Source organism: Coregonus clupeaformis, chromosome 20 (genome assembly GCF_020615455.1).
Source record: "Coregonus clupeaformis isolate EN_2021a chromosome 20, ASM2061545v1, whole genome shotgun sequence".
In the NCBI taxonomy this organism is placed as follows: Eukaryota; Metazoa; Chordata; class Actinopteri; order Salmoniformes; family Salmonidae; genus Coregonus; species Coregonus clupeaformis.
Genome location: NC_059211.1, coordinates 6,050,057 through 6,056,056, shown reverse-complemented (window position 1 = coordinate 6,056,056; position 6,000 = coordinate 6,050,057).

The following is a 6,000-nucleotide window of genomic DNA, read 5'->3' as shown; positions in this document are numbered from 1 at the left end:
TGTGCCCCTGATGTTAGCCATTATTAGGTGTCTTCCTACAACAACAACAATGAAATACTGTATGAAATATGAAATTGTAACATGGGTGTATGTAAGTGTTTCCTAGTCTTTGAACAAGAGCCTTCAGTCCTTTTGGTCTAACTGACAGGGGATTAGCTTTTGCCAGCAAGACCAAAAGCCCTTGGTCAGGGTAGTAGGAGCCAGCCTTTTCATTATACTGCACTCACATAGATAGCCTACTGCAGGTTACAATATCAAGCAAATGAAAAGCACTTAAAGCGGCAATCAGTAGTAGAAACAATAAAGCGTCTTCCATGTCCCTGTTTCGGTAAAAAAGCTATGGGACGGGCTGGAGAAATGTTACCACTCTCAAATTCATAGACAGAGCTATGGATGCAAGGACTGACCATCCATGATATAGCTTGAGGCTATACAGTGTTTGTTTACATTCACTTTGTTTACATACACTGGAGTAAAATAAGCTTATATTTGGGGTTCTGGTGGGGTATGACAGTTGAACTAAGCTCATAAGGCATTTATAAGTTATATTCTTCAAGAATCATTGGGTACATATCAAGAATTTACAAGTCCAAAGATGGATGAAGAAAATGCTGATTTCCCCTTTAAAAGCGTATTGACTAGTAGCTAGCTAATCTGATTAAATATTTCACCTGTTGAAGTGTTTTACTTATTATTTTGAGACAAATATTGAAGGGAATTGTTGAACATGCCTTGAGTGATGGGAGAAGTCATCATTGAGTGGGAACAGACTAGAGTGGGAACAGAGAAATTACATGTACTGTAGCTACATCGTGATGAGGATAGCTAGCTAATTTAGCTAGCTAGCTAACTAACATTCATTTGGCGATAACTAGCTAACTTACAGTAGCTTGCGAAAGTATTCACCCCCTTTGGCATTTTTCCTATTTTGTTGCCTTACAACCTGGAATTAAAATGGATTTTAGGGGGGTTTGTATCATTTGATTTACACAACATGCCTACCACTTTGAAGTTGCAAAATATATTTTATTGTGAAACAATAACAAAGTTGGATGGGTTATGCTGGTGTACAGCAATCTTTAAGTCATACCACAGATTCTCAATTGGATTGAGGTCTGTGATTTGACTAGGCCATTCCAAGACATTCAAATGTTTCCCCTTAAACCACTCAGTGTTGCTTTAGCAGTATTCTTAGGGTCATTGTCCTGCTGGAAGGTGACACTCCGTCCCAGTCTCAAATCTCTGGAAGACTGAAACAGGTTTCCCTGAAGAATTTCCCTGTATTTCCCTGTATCCATCATTCCTTCAATTCTGACCAGTTTCCCAGTCCCTGCCGATGAAAACATCCCCACAGCATGATGCTGCCACCACCATGTGGGGATGGTGTTCTCGGGGTGATGAGAGGTGTTGAGTTTGCTCCAGACATAGTGTTTTCCTTGATGGCCAAAAAGCTCAATTTTAGTCTCATCTGACCAGAGTACCTTCTTCCATATGTTTGGGGAGTCTCCCACATGGCTTTTGGCGAACACCAAACGTGTTTGCTTATTTTTTTCTTTAAGCAATGGCTTTTTTCTGGCCACTCTTCCGTAAAGCCCAGCTCTGTGGAGTGTACGGCTTAAAGTGGTCCTATGGACAGATACTCGAATCTCTGCTGTGGAGCTTTGCAGCTCCTTCAGGTTATCTTTGGTCTCTTTGTTGCGTCTCTGATTAATGCCCTCCTTGCCTGGTCCGTGAGTTTTGGTGGGCGGCCCTCTCTTGGCAGGTTTGTTGTGGTGCCATATTCTTACAATTTTTTAATAATGGATTTAATGGTGCTCCGTGGGATGTTCAAAGTTTCGGATATTGTTTTATAACCCAACCCTGATCTGTACATCTCCACAACTTTGTCACTGACCTGTTTGGAGAGCTCCTTGGTCTTCATGGTGCTGCTTGCTTGGTGGTGCCCCTTGCTTAGTGGTGTTGCAGACTCTGGGGCCTTTCAGAACAGGTGTATATATACTGAGATCATGTGACAGATCATGTGACACTTAGATTGCACACAGGTGGACTTTATTTAATTAATTATGTGACTTCTGAAGGTAATTGGTTGCACCATATCTTATTTAGGGGCTTCATAGCAAAGTGGGTGAAGGCATATGCACGCACCACTTTTCCGTTATTTATTGTTTTGAATTTTTTGAAATAAGTTTTATTTATTTTTTTCACTTTTTTGTCTATGTCAAATAAAAATCAATTTCAATTACAGGTTGTAATGCAACAAAATAGGAAAAACGCCAAGGGGCATGAAAACTTTTGCAAGGCACTGTATCCCAAAATCATGATGGTGGTCCTCTGTAGCTCAGCTGGTAGAGCACGGCGCTTGTAACGCCAAGGTAGTGGGTTCGATCCCCGGGACCACCCATACACAAAAATATATGCACGCATGACTGTAAGTCGCTTTGGATAAAAGTGTCTGCTAAATGGCATATTATTATTATTATGGTGTACTTACTATGTGCACATGTTAAAAGAAAGGAAGGAGGTGGGTAGATAACTAAGTGTGTCATTGTAGCAAAGTATTCATAAACTAAAAATCTGATCTCTTAAACGTTTCGTTCATTTTTGTTCTATTATCTATACAATAGACCATAATTGAATTTGGCCCAATAGGCCTGGCATATTCCCACCTCCAAGGAGCTTTCTGTTTTGATTGGGTTATTTTGCCCAAAAAACTTTAGGCCTACCTATATAAAAGTAAAAATAAACAACTCTGTATCTCTGCCCAGCCTGGCAAGAGTGGCCAAAGGGGTGTTTAGCAGTGGAGGCTGCTGAGGGGAGAATGGCTCATAATAATGGCTGGAACAGAGAAAATGGAATGGCATCCAACACCTGGAAACCATTTGTTTGATGTATTTTTTACCATTCCACTGATTGCGCTCCAGTCATTACCACGAGCCTGTTCTCCCCAATTAAGGTGCCACCAACCTCCTGTGGTGTTTATCATCCCCAGTGGCTCTGCAAGTGTGGAGAGGATATTCTCTGCTGCTGGCCTGCTCTCCAGGCACCATCGCATGAGCCTGAAGCCACAGACTGGCCAAACTCATGTTTCTAAAAATAAATTCTAAAAATGAATTCAAAGGCACTAATATGTCATTTTTAATTTAATTTGTATTTACTTCTAAGTAATTCACAGCCTATATGAGCAATTTATAGACTATAATGATTTAATATAACAAAATGTTGTTTAAATGCTGAGCGCTTTATGTCCCTACCAGCCTATTGTGTCACACTTGCAAATGCTTCACAATTTATTTCTTTGTAGGCTATAGCCTTGAAATAATTGAAATAATATAGCCTAAATAATTCGTTTTTCGTTCCTTCTTAGGCTCCCTGTCTGGCTCCTGACCTATTTAGAGTGTTTATATGATGTTTAATATGACATGTAGCCTATTTGAAATTATGTGGCTTCTTACATTCACCTTTTCGTGTTTATTCAAATACTTTTCATTCAAATCCACATGGTTTGGTTTAAATATTTCAAAACCAAATGGTAGGTCTAGGTAGTCACAAAAATAGATGGGTGTTGGATAAATTGCGATTTTAATGAATGGAGCGAATTTGGAGCTGCATTTTTTTTTTCTGTGAGCATGGAGCGGTTTTTAGCGGAGCAGTTGGAAAGGACATGGAGCGATGAGCGGGATTTCCAACCAATCAACTTTGCTCACATACTCTGGGGACAACGACTCGCATTGTTATGGCGGAGACATGAGCATCTCCTCATTATATACAGATCTCTGGTTTCAGCCACTTACAAATTAAAAAGGAAAGTTGACTGGTGCAAAGTAAATCAATGTTTTGCCAAAATTAGATATTTACTCCTGTCTAAATAAAATAATTCAAAAATACTTTACCAGATAGCTTGACTTAGCCACAGAGGATCATTAGCTTATTTTGAAAAAATAGCTGTGGATTGTTTTAAATCACAAGTGCATAGGCCTATGCCTATTTGGGAAGCCAGAAATTTGGGCAGCACGCGTGGCAATAGGCCTAGCTGATTATTGAGTTGCGGCTGTCAGTGAAAAGCATCTAAAATGTGTGAAGATAATGTGTCTTGAGTATAATTTAAAATGTTGAGACAAGAAGGGGAGGGGTGTGTGGGGAAGATATGGGCGTCTTTCTCCAGAATGCGTCACTCAGCTCTCCAGAATGTGCTCCGCTGTCTCCCGCCAATTCTTGCAACTTCATTGTTTCATTGTGTGAATTGTTTTCCCTTTGATTGTTTATTTTGATCAATTCTCCATTACATATGTAACCAGTAGGCCTAGTAAATGTACCGTTAATCCTCCGTCATTTGGTTACATTAATTACTGTTAATGCATGCATTACAGTCATTTACCGTTCTCATTCTCAGAGTGGAAACGTTGTTTGCAGAGTTCACAACCTACTACACTTGTGAGAAACACGTTTTGGTTTATTACATAACCATAATTTAGGAGTTCTGTACATTTTTTCATTTTCATTTGTTTGGAGTGCTCCTTGTGAGCAATGAGCATGTGTGTGGTTTCTCTGTCCTGATAAAGTTGAGGAAGAGTGCAAGCCTGAGCACGCCAACCTCCTGAATTGGTACAGTGTTGCACTTCTCTAGCAATAGCTCAGATCAAGACAGATAAAAAGGGAGGCAGACAGGACAATTAGAGAGATTCATGCAATTGAAAGAACTTGCATTTTCAAAAGGATATTTTCTACTGTTTTTATTTGTCGCCTTAGGCCTATGTATTTTACTTAGTTGATGATGGAAGTTATAGGCCTACTGCTGCATTGGTTTATAGGCTATCTCTGAGTTCCATGCACTAATTAGACGCCAATGGATCACACTGTATACATGTGCCCATTTGGCAAAGGCTGGTTCTCTTGCATTAGTTAAATTTTAACTTTTAGATTTTATCATTTTAATTAATATTTTTATGATTAACCACATGGCAATCATTTTGAGAAACGAAAACCTTATTATTGAAATTAAACTGTTCCATGAAAATGCGCATATAAAAACAATCATAACTGGCACGCAGATAGGTGGAAATGGTAGGATAAATTGTAAGCTACCACAAACGTCAAACTCACGAGCTGCCTATGGTCTTTAATATAACACCCATTAATACAATTCGTGAATGTGCTTGGGAGGTCCAGTCCAACTGATTCCTTCTGGCGCCAGCCCTGATTTGAATGCGGCATATGGCATGAAGGCGTGAGCCTCCCAGTGATTGGTCTGTGTCAGCACGTAGTCCTGTGTGACGACAAATGTAGAGGTTTCCACTAGTTACCACAGCCACAAAGTCAATAAATGCATGAAAACAAAAATTAGCTTTCTGGTCTTAATTTAAGGTTATGTTTAGCAGTGTGGTTAAGATTAGGTTTAAAATCACATTTTAAGAAGATACATTTTAGAAATAGGCTGCATGTATTACTTTGTGGCTGTAGTAAATACGACCCAGCATGACTTCACGCTCCAGACCTGACACTGTCTCATTTGAGCAGAACCGGCCATCAGTACAAAATAGTCAAGGAGAAGCACATGGTTGATACGCAGCTGGAGGAGACCACGTGGCTCAAATCTAAACAGCTGCGTATGACTACAAAGGGACGTTCCAATCCATAATTTTTAACCACCTTCGAGCAATTTATTGAGCATTCAATTATATTATTGGACAAATCGATACATAATGAAATTATAGTATTGACACACTGCCTAATAGCTATAGGTGGCATGTAAAATACATGACATAAAAAAATATGTAGTTAGGTTAACATTGGACATGCAAAGCCCAAGGGTATTATTTTTGCAGTTATGTAATTAGAGTCCGATGTTTTTTAATGGATGGACCGGTATGATGAATAAAGAAAGTATATTTTAAAAATCAAACGTGTGATTCACAATGCCGATTCGTTTATTCACATTTGAGTACTGCTTGTGGGTCGTCACTAGTTACTACAGCCACACAGTCATAATTATGGCTAAACCCA